Below are 17,509 nucleotides of genomic sequence, written 5' to 3'. Positions count from 1 at the left end.
ATGAAATACTGCTCTTCAGAAACTGAATCCATATGAAGAAAAAAAAAAAACAATTCCTCGCTATTTCTTCCCCTACTACTATATAACAAGGGTAGCCAACCTTTTTAGGTTTGAGGGCTACTTTTTATTTCAGAAATTACTGGCAATTTACTCGCTTTTTTATCACTAGTACGCAAGAGGGAATCGTAAAATTATAACACTTATCGATACTGACAATCACGGGCTACCTCTCACAACTTTCTGGTCAACTAGTAGCTTGTGGACCCCTGCTATATAGAAGATAGCAACCAATACTGAAACGGAGATTGTACTACTTTATACTACCTAGATATACTTTCAGTTTCAATAGAGGGATAAAGGTCAAAATGAAACTTATGCCAGTGATGCTGGATACTAATCAAAAGCCTATTTCTCGCTATCTTTTTACCGTTTTTGCTCTATGGAGAACAATATTGAAACGGGAATTGTAGTAGATTTCTCCTTTTGGTAGAGAGATAATGATAGAGATAGACCGGAATTATAGTAGATTTCTACCATTTCCCGTTTTGGTAGAGAGATAATGGTGGAGTTGGACCGGAATTGCAGTAGATTCCTACCATTTCCCATTTTGATAGAGAGGTAATTGGTGGAGGTGGACCAGAATTGTAGTAGGTTCCTATCATTTTCCGTTTTAGAGTTGGACCGGAATTATAGTAGATTTCTACCATTTCCCGTTTCTATAGAGAGCTAATAGTGAAGATGGACCGGAATAGTAATTAATTTCTACCATTTTCCGTTTTGGTAGAGAGATAATTGGTGGAGATAAACCGGAATTGTAGTAGATTCCTATCATTTCCCACTTTAGTAGAGAGATAATGGTAGAGATGGACCGGAATTATAGTAGATTTCTACCATTTCCCGTTTTGGTAGAGAGATAATGGTGGAAATGGATCGGAATTATAGTAGATTTCTACCATTTCCCGTTTTGGTAGAGTGATAATGGTAGAGATGGACCGGGATTACAGTAGATTTCTATCATTTCCCGTTTTGGTAGAGAGATAATGGTAGAGATGGACTGGAATTATAGTAGATTTCTACCATTTCCCTTTTTGGTAGAAATATAATGGTAGAGATTGACCGGAATTGTAGTAGATTTCTAACATATGGAGTAGAATAGTAACCCAGAATTCAGGCAAAACTTACAGGTTCTTATACACAACTGCCCACCACAAATTCAAATGGCGAGAGGATCGAACTAAGGACAATTTCAAAATCGACATGACAATCGTTCGACTACTAACCCTACAAATCCCAAAGGAAGGGAGCATTCCTCGAACCCACAAGTTGTTATTTGTTTTCAAAAAAACCAACAAAATTTTATCGGTCATAGATAATTTGTCATAGTGCTATAAACAAATTAACTTAGAAACTAGGGTAGGGGGTCCGAGAACCACCCCTCTTCCTCTTTGGCGTTACATGGAATCATTTCGTTTAAATATCAAAACAAATGTAATTTTTAAGTACCAGGTTATAATCTAGCCAGAATATTACAGGAGTTTTATTTCCTATGTTTCCGAATTGAAAAAAGTAAGTTATGTATCTGACCACACTTGCCAACCAAGCATCAGTTTTTTACTATTGGTGGCACCTGAGTCTGTTTTTTATGAATCAGAGTAGTAAATAAAGAATGCTGTAGTTTCCTGTAGAGAAAACGAAGTAAATGGCCTCGCATATTGTAGTAAAAACACTCTCGTCTTTGGTGCGAGCGGTCCCGGGTTCGAATTCCGGTGGAGATATTCGGTCGAAAATGTGTAAAAGCTTTTTTAGGCGAACCATCCTAAGAGTTGATTCCCTAGGTTTTTCTCATTTACATGAGGTAAATGCCGTGATGGTACCTAACAATGATTTCAGGCCGCTTCCTTCTTTCCCCATTCCTCTCTTCCTCCGCAATTTCCCGGGCAGTGTGATCACTGAGGGACGTTATCCCTCATACATGACGGGGTAACATGGCCATAAATGCCAAAAGCCCAGAAATCTAATTCCTAATCCTAATCCTACTGACGGACTAACATGGCCATAAATGCCGAAAGCCCAGAAATCTAATAACTAATTCTAATCCTAGTGACGGGCTAACATGGCCATAAATGCCGAAAGCCCAGAAATTTAATTCCTAATCCTAATCCTAGCGACGGGCAAACATGGCCATAAATGCCGAAAGCCCAGAAATCTAATTCCTAATCATAATCCTAGTGACGGGCAAACATGCCCATAAATGCCGAAAGCCCAGAAATCTAATTCCTAATCTTAATCCCAGTGACGGGTTAACATGGCCACAGATGCCAAAAGCCCAGAAATCTAATTCCTAATCCTAGTATGCATAGGGGTCTATACGCTTATGGGCTAAGAAAATTTAAAATGAAACCTTTACCTATCACCCTCCTCTCCTCGCTTGGGATGGCTAATAACCCAAAATAACTTTGAATTCTTGAGATTAATCCCTCCCACACACACCTTCTGTTTCAAAATACCAATATAACTCAAATTAAATTCCCCAGAGTTCATTATTCAAGACGCTTTTTAACGAGAGTTCATATATTGAGCACAGTTCACAAACATAAGACGTTTGCTTCGAAATAGAGTACTGACATTTCTAAGTCTTTATGTTATAAATTAAAACTGATAAAATGATTTTTGCATAATATTGTCATTTTTCCCTGTAATTTTTGGATTGATTATTTAATTTAGTTTATGATTATTATCATTTCTTTAACCAATACTTTCTACAGTTCGTACTTTCGCGGTAGAACCTGTTTCGCGGAAGAAGAAAAAGTGAAACCAAAACGAAGGAAGAAAATAAAAAATAAGACACAAACAACTGCAGAATGAGGCGGAGCATAATCATGCAGCTGACATCAATCAGGTCTGTTGTTCCGTTATCTTTCCCCGCCCTCTTTCTTCTTAGCGGAAAAAGAAAGGAAGAAAGAAACAGGAGTAGATGATCAAGAAAGGAAAAGGAAAGAATATATGTAGTTATTTTTTTGCGGGAGAAGGGAGAATAGGAGAGTGAATTCCAGCCAGAGCGGCTTCGCTTTAATATCTCAATCAACTGAACTTAGAGGCCATAAACCTTTGCACAGGAGAATCAATTCAAACGACGTCTATAAATCCACATACAGCGGAGCACACGCTCCTTCTGGCGATAATTAAAAGGACAGGACTCGTATGAAACCAAGGCAGGTACCACTCTACTACCATCAGGACTAGATAATGAGGTACTGCCTTTAAGAGAGAGAGAGAGAGACGAAAGAAAAGACAAATCCCCTTTGTAGAATACCTGCTGCTGAAAACCACATTGCATCATTTTGCGTTCCCGCGGTCTTCTTCATGTAGACAAGAAGAAAATAATTATGCGGGCTTACTAATACTCTTCTCCTTTCCCTTTTTTTTTTTTTCATTCCACACGTTGTAAGACGGAGCATGGACTTCTATGTTGTTGAAGAAGAAAGGACAATAATAATAATAATAATAATATGTCTTGTATATACGTCTTTTTTATTGTATGTCTTGTATATCCCGTGTCACCATCTTAATGACGATGATGACTACAGAGTACTAATGAATTAAGTTTTTTTTTTCTTTTCAAATTTTCTTTTCTTTATAATTCAGGTTTGTTAACTTGTTATTTTTAATATACTATTTGAGGCGCAAAGAATAATAAATGTTGCTACGTTAGAACTTCTTCAACGTCATACTCTTTAGGCTAAAAAAAAGAAGAAAAAGAAAGAAAGAAAGAAAGATGATTGATTAAAGTGAATTATTATGATATCATTGGTGAAATGAGAATTGTGGGAGGAAACGGAAGACCTCGAGAAAAAAAGCCACGAATGCGATGTTATTCAGCAAAAATCCACACACGCTAGGATCCAACCAGACATCCTTTGCACTAGAGGTAGTGGTTTCCACGAGACGAGAAAAGAAATATAATTGTCTCTTCTCGTATCGTAAATTTTGTAGGTCTCGTCTCGTCTCGATTTTGGAAAGATTTTCTCGTCTTGTCTCGTCTCGTTTACTAAATTAGTCTTTTTAGTTACAAGAAGTTCACGGGGGGGTAATATAACATTTAATCCATATTTATTATTGGAGTATATCATGAAATCGCTAACAGATGGCGTTGGGAACGGCCCAGGGCCACAAAAAAGGGCTCTTACCCCAAGTGATGGGTGTTTGTCTTGATCACTCAGTTCCGATTCGCAAATTAAGGCGCGGTGGTTGAATGGTACAGCGCTCGCTTAAGGTGTATGAGGTCCCTGGTTCGATCTCAATACGAGCGAAGTGAATTTCTGTTCCTTCCACTTTTTTCAATCCCCTATTTCATTAATTATCATTATCACTGTCTCCTTTATCCTCGGTGCATAACCGTCGAACTTAAAACCAAAAAATGTATTTCATATTTCAATCTGATGTTGGGATGAGCAACTTAGCCATAACATATGTTTCGGGGACAAAAAAAAAAAAAAAAATTCTATTTATCAAAATTTAATTTAATAAATACGAACTATACAATTTGTTACGCTAAAATTGGAGGACTCGAACCCTCTAAAGCCCTCTAAGTTCGCCACTAGTGTGAAGCTGAAGATCAACATGCCACATAACGTTAGTAATGAAAAGGGGGTATTCAAACACCAATCAATCAGTGGCGGATCTAGAAGGGGCAGCCAGAACTCAGACTATGACAGGCATATCATGAGTTTACTATAAACATTCAAAAATATATAAGTAATAGCTTAAATTATTTTTGTCACTCAAAGAACTGGTGTCTGTGCCTCATCCAGCCTAGGGGTAGATGACGCCAGTGCAGTCAATCAATCACTCAATCTGACAAGAAGGCAAGTTCTCCCTTCCTCGGAAAAACTAAATAATTAGTCAACATTTTGCATAAAGATCTTCTGAAATGTTGGCCACCCTCTTTAATTCTTGAAGTACTTTTCCCTCTGAAGAGTAAAGTCTTAAATTAAGAGCTTTAAAAAGAAATAAAAATGTCTGTACGAATACTCGTTGCCTGACATTTCCGCTTCTGAAAAACCTATCTTCATGTTTTTCAGCGATACTTTCAAGTACACTCAAATAAGAATAACCCTAACTTATCGTACATTCAACTTGGCTTTCACAAGCGTTCATTCCTACCACTTAAATAAAAATCCTTGCTTCATTAACAACAATGTATTTAACATTAGGTTACAGACACTAATACCGTCTCTAATGGATAAGATCAAATTGGCTGTAACTCGATACCATCGTATCGGGTGAATGTTTCTTTTCATCACTCCATGTATACTGTACGAACTGGATGTTAAGTGACATGTGAGTGTGTGTACATTTGTTCGTGTGTGTGTTAGCATAAACGTTGAAGTGGGTTCATGAGTGACAATAAGGAAGTATACATATGCATACTGGTTTACAGCTGTCTGTATCTTTTTATCATGTTGCTCTATCCATACATACATATATATATATATATATATATATATATATATATATATATATATATATATATATATATATATATATATATATATATCAAACACATATCATTATCAATTCGTATTGTGCACGAACCCTCACCTAAACCAGAGGTTCTAAACCTTCTTAAGAGTCTTCATCCCGGCGAAATTAAAATACCGTTAATTTTACAATAATTATGTGATATCTTCAAATAGATAAAAGATAATCGAAATGTGGAACAAGAGCGCCCTAGACAATATTATTTTACATGAGAAACCGTTATCACGACTCACTTATCTGCTTTCGATTTCGAGCCATTTTGAAAATCGGCATTTATTTTCGCGTTTCTAAACAGCTGAAAACGGAAAGCCGCTAGGTGACTTGTGATAACGGTACCTCACGCAAAATAATATTGTCTAGGGCGCTCTTGTTCCATATTTCAATTATCTTTTATCTATTTGAAGATATCACATAATTACTGTAAAATTAGCGGTATTTTAATTTCGCCGGGATGAAGACTCTTAAAAATCTGAGCACCGTTAAATCGTCGAGTATATTTAAAAAGCAATAATAATAATAATAATAATAATAATAATAATAATAATAATAATAATAATAATAATAATAATAATAATAATAATAATAATATGTGGTTGGTTCCACCAGAAATACATCCATCCATCATTAGGATGCACTTGGATTCAGATTGGATTCATTTGGGTTTAACATCCTTTTCTATGACCGAGACTATACAAGGGGAATAGCAGGGGGACGGTAGTTCAGAGGTACAGCGCTTTCCTCTGGTGCATGTGGTCCCTGGTTCGATTTTTGGGTAAGTAAGTTTCTGGTGGACATCATATCCGTGGTTCCGTGTCCTTCCACACACCCATTCCACCAATTCTTCCATAATCGTTCGTTTACCTTAATCGTCCGTCTCCCTTAGCCTAAAGGGCATAAACGTGGGACGTTGAACTGAAAAAGATTTCACGAGACGAAAAATGGTATTGAATTGAAAAAAATAAATTTTCAGTTTTACGTCCTACGTTTACACCATGAGGCTAAAGAAGACGGTGATGATGACAATGAATAAAATGGTGGAGTGAAGAAAGTTGGAAGAAATTGGGAAACCGCGTGAAAACCCTGATGTTGTCCACCACTAAGTTCACTTGGCCCGAATTAAGATCGAACCAAAGACTTCATGCACTAGAGGTAAACGCTCTACCACTGAGCCACTGCGGCCTCGAAAGTGAGATTGAATCAGATTAGAGTGGGTTGATTTTTAATTAACGTTCCTTTACATGACAGAACGGGAAGTGGGATTGGAGTGGATTGATTTGGGATTAACGTTCCTTTTCATGACCGAAGCTATACGAAGCGGGAAGTGGGATTGGAGTGGATTGATTTAACGGGACGTGGGATTGGAGTGGATTGATTTAAGTTTAACATTCGTTTTCATGACCGAAGCTATACGAAAAGAGAAGTAGGAGTGGAGTGGCTTGATTTAAGTTTAACGTCCCTTTTCATGACCGAAGCTATACGAAACGAAAAGTGGGATTGGAATGGATTAATTTGTGATTAACGTCCCTTTTCATGACCGAAGCGATGCGAAACGGGAAGTGGAATTGGAGTGGATTGATTTAACGTCCCTTTTTATGGCCGAAGCTATACGGAACGGAAAGTAGGACTGGAGTGGATTGATTTGTGATTAACGTTTCTTTTCATGATCGAAGCTATACGAAACGGGAAGTGGGATTGGAGTGATTTGATTTGTGATTAACGTCCCTTTTCATGACCTAAGCTATACGAAAAGGGAAGTAAGATTGAAGTGGATTGATTTGTGATTAACGTTCCTTTTCACTACCAAGGCAGGCTATATAAGACGGAATTTTCTGTTTAAAGTAGGATCCGAACTAATACTGCGATTTGATCGGAGGTAACAATTCACCAATGGGAAATGAACCCGGAATACAAGAGACGCACTTGAGAAAGCTTAGAAGATGTACCTATAAATGAATTTTATGAGAGTATCTTTGATTTGATTAGTACAGAACAGTATTTTGTAACTGTTTTTGTTTCTGTGGTGATGAACCTGTGAATTTATTAAGAAGCCATCAATTGGTACGTTATCTTTTACAGAATGCTCGTGCTCAATGTGGAGTATCTCTGGGTCAATGGATGTTTTTCTGTGCTATTTGTCTGTGCTCTAACAATTCTCTTCAGCACTAACGCTATTGAATTGTGGACCTTCAGCTTAATTTGGAATCCAGACCATATGAGCACCTAAGGTGAGAATCGAACTCGGAGTTCTTGTAACCGAATCAAAGGTATGAATGCCAATTATATAACCAGGAGAGAGCTTCCCTGTCATATTTGTAGTAAATAGCATAGTATTTGTGGGATTCTTACGTTTTGTTCCATCAACTTTATTCCAATGTTTCCACCGCCTTCCATTAATCTCCTTTAGCATTTTTCTCAAGAAAGAAACAGTGGGATATAAAAACTAAAGATATTATTTAATTTTATTCTATAGCCATAGAGTTCATGAATAAGATAGAACTCTTTCGTACCTAAGCGGTTAGCGTATGTGCCTTTGGCGTGGGAGACCCAGTTTTGAATCTCAACGGGAGCTCATGTGGTTTGGATCCCACGTTAAGCTGTGAAATAAATGGGTAGCATGCATGAATAATTATTAATGACTTATATCCTTTGGTTTATGTTTGTATCCCTACTTACAAACATTTCTGGTTACATACATTTCAGGATACTTTATGTAAGTTTTCCCTTCGCTCTAGCAGTAAATGTACTTGAGATACACGGGCTTTGTTATTACAGTAACACACTGGCTGTGTAATTGAACCGAAGTTTCTTGCTGCTTCTCGAGCGTAGCTAAAAAGGTATAATAAAAAATACAGAACAAAAGGAGATGTCTTTATTCTTCGTTTTCTAGCACTACAGAGAATGAAGACATGGCTCTCAACCTTTTCTTATTCCTTTTCCAAACGTGCTCGACGTTGTGCAGCGTGGACATGGCCTCTACCCTTTTTCTATATCTTCTCCTTGCAACTCGTCGCCCATTCTATTTTCTTTCTTTTTGCTTTCTTTTCGTTCGCTCGCTCGCTCATTTTTCTTTATTCTTTTTTTCTCTCTCTTCTTATTCTTCTTCTTCGTTTCGCCGGACTTCGACCGAAGCAAGCTTCTTTCGTGAGAAGCTTCAGCTGCTTAATTCCACAACTTCTCTAAGCAAGTTTGCAGGGTGGGAAATTGCAGTACTATTATCAGCATACATTTTAATAATTGATCTAGAAATAAAAACTCAGAAACTTAAACCTTTTACGTAATAAAATTGTTGCTAGTAAGTCACCATCACAGCGAAATTAAAATATCGCTAATTTTATAGTAATTATGTGATATCTTCAAATAGATAGAAGATAATCCAAATGTTGAACAAGAGCGCCCTAAACAATATTATTTTATGTGAGATACCGTTATCAGGACTCACTCATCTGCTTTCGATTTCGAGCCATGTGGAAAATCGGCATTTATATTCGCGTTTCTAAATTGTTACAAACGGAAAACTACTAGGTGACTCGTAATAACGGTAATTATTGCAGTACTATTATCAGCATATATTTTAATAATTAACCTAGAAATAAAAACTAATAAACTTAATCTTCTACGTAATAAAATTATTGCTGGTAAGTTTAAGAGATTCTATCACGGCGAAATTAAAATACCGCTAATTTTACAGTAATTATGTGATATCTTCAAATAGATAAAAGATAATCGAAATGTGGAACAAAAGCGCCCTAAACAATATTATTTTACATGAGAACCGTTATCACAACTCACTCATCTGCTTTCGATTTCGAACAATTTAGAAAATCGGCATTTATTTTCGCGTTTCTAAATGGTTGCAAACAGACAGCTACTAGGTGACTCGTAATAACGGTATCTCATGCAAAATAACAATTGTCTAGGGCGCTATTGTTCCACATTTCGATTACCTTTTATCTATTTGAAGAAGATCACATAATTACTGTAAAATTAGCGGTATTTTAATTTCGCAGTGATTAGGCCTCTTAAAGTGGCACCGTACAGCAGTGGTTTCAAAGCGGGCTAACCTGCTTGTTTATATGTTAACTATGAAAAAGCACGTATAGAACTTCAGAGTAGGAGTACAGTGTTTGAGCTTATTCTTATTGTGTTGTGGGGTGACAATATAATTTAAGCCTATATGATTGATTAGTGTTGTGTTAACTTGCAGTTGAAGAGATCCTGAGATTTATATCCCGAACATAAGGACTGAAATTTTTGCAACGTTTTCTCTCAGTTTTACCAGATGAATGCTGTGGTGATAAACAAATATATATACACTTGGGTGTACTTTAATTCTAAATACTTTTCCATTTTCCTGTTTCTCGTATGTTTTCTATGTAACGTAACATTATAGAAATCGTATTTGAAAATTCCAATGTGTTGTTTTGAAAAAAGTCTATAGAATATTAGAATGTTCTCTGTTGGATTCTCAGTGACGGAATAAATACTTACAGTATTAGCCCATAATCCAAAGACATTTTAGAGTTAGTTGAGCTAAAAAGATGGCAAACTAATCTTGGCGGGCGAAAATAAAAGCAGTGAGATTCGATATGCTGGCCACGCCCCGCTCAACTGAAAGCCATTTCTTTGCCATAGCTCTTCCTAACGTCAAATACCAGGTAATTTTGTTTCAGTTTATAGAATAATAGTAAATCCCCCGATTTTCTAAAACAGTGATGGGTAAATGGTGGCCCGCGAAGAGTGTTTTTAGGTTTGCTTGAGTTTTGTTTCATCAATTTTATTCCAAGCCTTCCACTGCCTTTCATTTATCTCCTTTTTAGCATTTTCTCAAGAAAGAAAGAAACATCGTGGTATTGACACTAAAGATTTCACTTAATCTTATTCTTTAGCCATAGAGTTCGTGAATAAAATAGAGCTTCTTCCTATCTGAGCTGTTTGCGTACGCGCCTTTGGCGTAGAAGACCCGTTTTCGATTCCCAACGAGAGCTCATGTGGTTCGGATCCTACGTTAAGCTATATTTCCCATCTCATATAGCCTCACTGTTGAAAGGGACCCTAAACTGAAAATCAAATCAATGAATAAGGTAGAATTATTAATAACTTCTACCCATTGACTTATGTTTGTAACCCTACTTATAAACATTTCTGGTTACATATATTTCAGGATACTATTCATACGTTTTCAATTTGCCCTAGTAGTAATGTACTTGAGATATATATACATTCTCTGCTATTACAGTAACACAACAGTTGCGTAATTGAACCAAAGCTTCTTGGTACTTCGAAGGCGTAGCTAAAAAGGCATAGTAAAAAAAATACAGAACAAAAGCAGATATCTTTATTATTCGTTTTCTATTACTACAGAGAATAAAGCCTTTTCTTATTTCTTGGGGAGGGAACACGGTGGTTTAATGGTAGAGTGCTTACCTCTGGTATGTGGGGACCCTGGTTCGAACTCCAGCGAAGTAAATTTTGTGGTGAACAACATCGTGTTCGTGAGTTTTCTCAGTGCATTCCCGTTTCCTTGCACTTTCTCATTCTACCAATTATTCCATCATAATTCATTTGCCTCAATCATAGTCTCCCTTAGCCTAAAGGACATATACGTAGGACGTTAAACTTAAAGATTTCGTTTCATTTTTTTCTTATTCCTTTGGTCTTTCTCTTATGCTTCTTAGTTAATACAGTTAAACAATAATGGATATTTGAACGTTTCATTTTTATTACACTACAACTCGGTAGCTTCACACAAAGTGCACACTACTTGTTTATCACCAGTTGGCCAAAATTGAGGACGTACCCATACCCATACACGATTTCATCATTTGTGGTTATACATTCAAATTCATCTCCAACGGCTAATTGAAGAGTATGAGGATACGGTTGCAACTAGCAACTATAGGCAAAATAAAGTACGATGCTTCAGTGGGCTTCTTTAAGAGTCTTCATCCCGGCGAAATTAAAATACCGCTAATTTTACAGTAATTATGTAATATCTTCAAATAGATAAAAGATAATTAAAATATGGAACAAGAGCGCCCTAGACAATATTATTTTGCGTGAGGTACCGTTATCACAAGTCACCTAGTGGCTTTCCGTTTTCAGCTGTTTAGAAACGCGAAAATAAATGCCGATTTTCAAAATGGCTCGAAATCGAAATCAGATAAATGAGTTGTGATAACGGTTTCTCATGTAAAATAATATTGTCTAGGGCGCTCTTGTTCCACATTTCGATTATCTTTTATCTACTTGAAGATATCACATAATTCCTGTAAAATTAACGGTATTTTAATTTCGCCGGGAGTAAGATCAAAATATCATTGAGGGGGAAATCATCCTACTCTCCATTGGTAATTCGTACCCGGGAGGAAAGTAATGTTTGAGAATTACAAGAAGAAGTGACCAGCTACCCTACCCTTACCAAAGTATTTCAATGGCTCCACTAGCTATAATAGGTAAGTGGAGTAGAACTTCTCTTTGAGCAGGACATTCAGACACGAAAAGAGTTAATCTTCTTTAAACCGAAATTTCAACGCAAATTTTGCCATATTTATTCCAATATAAAAGTTTCCTACTCTGCGTAACATTGGGTGAACTTCTTATAGAAAAGCAGAGAAAAGAAAAGAAAGAGAAACAGAAGAAAAAAGAAGCTTGAACAGATCCGAAAAGTTGCTGACTTTATTAACGAAGATTTTTCTCTGGTCTCTCTCTCTCTCTCTCTCTCTCTCTCTCTCTCTCTCTCTAATAACCATGACGCGCTGAGAACCACCAACCAACCACCACTCACCATCATAGGCAATCACTTCACGATCCACTGCTGATGAAAATGGACCACTTCATTCGAGAACAATTTTCTTTTTCATTATGGCCACTGTATACTGTATTTTACCACGGAAAATCAAAAGCATAGGACTCGGCCAAAGCTGCCAATATTACTCACTTTTTAGGCGCTCTTTTTTTCTTTTCATTTCTCATCGAATACTTCTTTTTTATTCTTATTCAAGGAAATTCATCCCATTATTTTATTACTACAGCAATCGAAAACAAAATACAATAGGGCTATACGTTGAGGAGATTCGAATATACACAAGCGATACAAAATTAAAAGATTCGAATTTTGATTTCTGGGCTTTTGGCATCTATGGCCATGTGGGCCTATCACTTTGTTAGAAATGCAATCTTCCAGTTTTTACGTCCCACAGTTATGTCGGCTAGGCTAATGGAGATGATGATGATGATGATAAGAAATGAATGCAAAGGTGGAATGAATAAAGTGGAAGGAAACGGAAAATTCCCTGAGGAAACCCATGAACACGGTGTTTGTCCACCACAAAGCCCACTTGGGGCAATTTGGGATCGAACCAGGGACTCTATATACCAGAGCTGAATACTGTATCACTGAGCCACTGTACTCCATGTGAGCCCGTCACGCATGCGGGATGACGTCTCTTGATGATTACACTACCGGGGAACTTGAAAGGAAGGAAATGACTTAGGATCATTATGTTTGATATTACTTCAGCATTTACTTAGTGGAAATGAGGAAAGCTTCACTCAGGATGGCTTGGCTGAAAAAAAATTTACATTTTTCCGATCGAGTGTGTCCACCATGAATCGAACCCGGAACCACTTGCATAAAAGGCAAGAGCGATAGCGACTAGGTTATTCGGGGTCACCATACAATATTGTATTACTATTCCTAATAATTAAATTACATATAATCTTATAGTAACTATATATAGTTTATTGTCATATGATCACGCTTTGTAGGTTGTAGAAAACTATTTTTCCATTTGTTCAGAGCAGTGGTTCCCAACCTTTCCTGACTGACGACACACTTTACTGAAAGCTTACGTCAGTGCGAAACGTTAATGTTAGAGGTAACGTGGGGGCTTAGTGGTAGAGCGCTCACCTAAGATGCGTGAAGTTTGATCCTAGCTCGCACCAAGTGGGGCTCTATGATGGACAAACACCGTGCGTGTGGTTTATCTAGGTATTTTTTGTTTCACCAAATATTCTAGTTCATTATCATCATCGCTGTCTTCCTTAAGATCGAAGCATAGTTGTGGGATGTTAAACTAAAAGAAATGTTAGATTAGGCTAGAATTAAGCATTGTTCTTAGTTTTGCAGGCGTTGACTAATACAAACTGCCTCAAATTGAATTTAAATTATTAATGACTTCATGATTAAAAAAAAAAAAGAAAGAAAGAAAGAAAGAAAAGTATCATTTAAAGTTAAGCTTATAAGTTAAGATAGGTATAAACTAGTGGTGGGCACAAAAACCGGTTTTCACAGAAAACTGTTATCAGTTTCCCCCAAACCGGTTCGGTTTTTCATTGAATCCGGTTTGAGTTTTTCACTGAATCCGGTTTCGGGTTTCTGTTTTCTCCAAAACCGGTTCAATTTTTTTCATCGAGACTAGTTTTAGTTTCTTCAAAACTGATTCTATTTCTGACCAAAATAGTGTTGGAAATTCTCATAAAAAAAAAAGAAGAAGAAGAAGTGCAAACCGAAACTAATATGCTTAATGCTTAAAAACAAAACTGTTTTTGTTGTTAACGGATCCGGTTTTCGGAGGAAAACGAAATTCTACTCTGCTGGTGAGAAACCGAACATAAATTTACAAAGGCGAGAAGAAAAAGATTTTTCGGGAATCGATACATGATAAGTAAAAGTTATTCGAGAATCGTCATGGGATATCTACTAAATTTATGAGACGAGACGAAAAATCTTATTTCTCTTCTCGTCTCGTTGATACTACCGTTCAGCAAGATACGAGGGAGGATCACAAACTGAAGTTACAAGGCCGATATTTCGTGAGTTTCGTCTGTTAGAGAGAAAAAGAGGAGTGTGAGGTAATTTTAAGACATGGAGTTGGCAACTGTGCAGAGTTTCAACCACCTGCCACCTGCGGCGCTAGTTGTAGGTAAACACAAAATGGCGGCTCGTTTGGAAAACCGGTCTCACAAAGAAGTCTGCTCAGTTATTCGGTTTCTGTGGGCGAAATATGTAACTGCAGCTGGAATTCACCGGCAGATGGTCGAGTTTTGCGAAGAGACTGTAATATCTCGTTAGCATGTCGCAGAATGGTGTCGAAATTTTTGCGGCTGATAGAAAAAAATGTCACCGACGAGGAGCGCAGCGGTTGACTCACCACGACATCAACAGATTTCAACCCAGTTTGAACATCATCGACCATTCTCCATACAGCTCAGACCTAGCTCCAAGCGACTTTCATCTGCTGCCGCACTTGAAGGAGCACCTAAGAAGCCGCCGCTTCGTTTCAGACGAGGAGATGAAACACTTCGTGACAACGTGGCTAAACACGCGAGGACAGGATTTTTACCAGGAGGGGATCTTCAAACTCATCCCACGATGCCACAAGTGTCTCAACCGACATGGAGATTTTGTGGAAAAATAACCTAATGTATGTACTTTCTGTTGGCTCTATTTGTTGTTATACACGTTTCATTGCAGGTGTTACCTTACTTTCTGATCACCCTCGCATTATTAAAAAAAAAACACACACGTTTATCGTATTAAGGTATCTACACAAACATCCTGAAATTATAAGAATTTGGGGCGTTGAATACCCCCCCCCCATCATTTGATAAAAAGATGTATATGTCACTGCCTGGTGGCCCCGCGTAGCGTAGTCGCTAACGCTCCCGCCTTTGGTGAGAGTGGTCCCGGGTTCGATTCCCGGTGTAGGCACTCGGTCGAAAAAATGTAACAGCTTTTTCAGGTCAGCCACCTTGAATGAGGTTTTCTTGGGTTTTCCTCATTCACACCAGGCAAATGCCGGGGTGGTACCTAACTTATACAAATCCTTTCTTCCTTTTCTTTCCCTGGATAGTGTGCTCGCCGAGGGACGTCATCCCTCAAACGTGACGGGTTAAATGGCCATAAGATGCCGAGAGCCCAGAAATCTAAATCCTAATGTCATTGCATCAAGATTCATCACAGAGAAAAAGCAGTTGGCATGCCTAAAACTGAAAATTTTCAGTCTTCAGACAAATTACAAAAGGGAAATCACAAAATGCTTAAGTAATGCCACAAACTATCAACGGTTTTGGATTTAAAAAAGAGGGTGCTGATTATTTATTATCTTTTCTTCTTCATCAGTTGGCAATCTTGCGCTGTCCTCTCTCCACGGACTTTCGTCTCTAGCAAACATCTTTTACGTTTCTCCAACTTCCACGCTTCAAGAGCTTTTATACTCTTCACTCAAGAAACGTACAAGACTCGATAAGCTACTTGACAAAAGGCGCCTGACTACGTCATCAATCCCAGAGGCCTTAGCGCATTCATCATGCACGGCCTCATACTCTGGGCTCTCTCGGGCTGCTGTGTGATTAATCGCCCACCAGGTGCTCCAGGATCCTTACCTCGTTACATCTTCGCCAATGTTGCCAACAGAGTTGATTTTTTTTTATTTTACTAAAAAAAAATAATATTTAAGAAACCTAGTCACATCCATACTAACGTAATACTTAGCAATAAAGCAGGAGCATGCAAAATCCGGGTAGTTTTGTGGTTTCACATATCCCTTGGTGGACAATAAATAACGGAGAACATTTACACTATGTTTCCTATCCGGACGTGATTTCTACCACCGAACATGGTTACGTAAGAACTAGTGGTCCTTTCAAGTTCATGGCGTGTACAAGCCATGCAATGCAGTTCTCAGAGAATATCTTTAAAATGCAGATCCCGCTATTTCAGTCCCGAATGCAATCATACGCATATGTTTGCTAAGGCTACTCTAATTTTTTTCTTTTCTGTTCATTATTCGTCCGTATTTTTGATTGGAAGACAAACGAAAAAGTTTAGAAAGTATGCGAACAACAAAAAAGTTCAATTATTCCAATTATTCAAACATCATATCTGATATATGAGATAAACTTAGGTATTGTCAGTTTATTCATTATAATTTGTAAATGAAATCTTTGAGTTTTACATCCCACGATTACGCTGCGTGGGCTAAAGGAGACGATGATGATGAGAAATGAATGAAATGGTGGAATGAAGAAAATGGGAGGAAACTGAAGAATACCGAGAAAACGCACGCACACGGTGTTTGTCCACCTCAAAGCCTATTTGGCTTGAGCTGGGATCGAACCAGGGACGCCACGCACCAGAGGTGAACGGTTTACCACTGACCCACCACAGCCCCACCAATTATAATTTGTCTATTGAAAAGACACATATAAACTAAGCACTTCAAAATAGGGAAGTGGAATTTAAAAAAAAAAAAAATACAAGGTCCCAGAAATAGAAAAAGAAAATAATGTAGTACTTCGTTTCTTATGGTAAATGATGCGTTGTACTGTATGCAAGAATTGTCAACATGAAAGATGCATACAGAAAACTTAAATAATAATAATAATAATAATAATAATAATAATAATAATAATAATAATAATAATAATAATAATAATAATAATAATAATAATAATAATAATAATAATAATAATAATAATAATAAAAAGTGCAAACTACATGCAACAATAACCATGAATATGACTGCTGTACTTTAAATTGAGAAAAATAAAATAAGGTTTTTGTACACATTTTTCATGGTAACAAACCTTGCATAGAAAACATCCTATTATCTTTATCAAGAGGTACATAGTAAAGTATTATTACATCTAGGCATCTAGCTGGTAAGCTGATTCGTTTTCTTTCGTTATTTTTCACTATCTTTTTTGTTTTGTTTTTAAACTTGTTTTTCCCATGGCGAGAAAAAAAACAACATAAAAAAAACAACAAAAAAGGTACTTCTGTCTTCTTACACATGTTAACACCAGCAGCTCGAAAAGACAAGATACATTTCTTTTTCGTCTCAGCTGACGTTAATTAACTTGATATCACATGCACTGGTTGCTCTAAACAGTGGAACTCTAAGAATACCAAGCGAAAAGAGAATCAAGCTTTAGTATTCAACGCTCTTCACTCCCTCCAGACTCA

At 37.2% G+C, this 17,509-nt stretch overlaps 1 protein-coding gene across 1 annotated transcript in view; it reads right to left on the bottom strand.

The window, feature by feature from the left end:
* Positions 1 to 17,509, bottom strand: part of pxb (putative Hedgehog signaling attenuator pxb) — a 443,477-nt gene that overhangs the window by 132,597 nt on the left and 293,371 nt on the right. The gene's annotated exons all lie outside the window — the stretch shown is intronic.

This window comes from Thermobia domestica, chromosome 11 (genome assembly GCF_964235325.1).
Source record: "Thermobia domestica chromosome 11, izTheDome1.hap1.1, whole genome shotgun sequence".
In the NCBI taxonomy this organism is placed as follows: domain Eukaryota; kingdom Metazoa; phylum Arthropoda; class Insecta; order Zygentoma; family Lepismatidae; genus Thermobia; species Thermobia domestica.
Note: the sequence above shows the minus strand (reverse complement) of the source record. Positions and strands in the feature narration are given on the sequence as shown.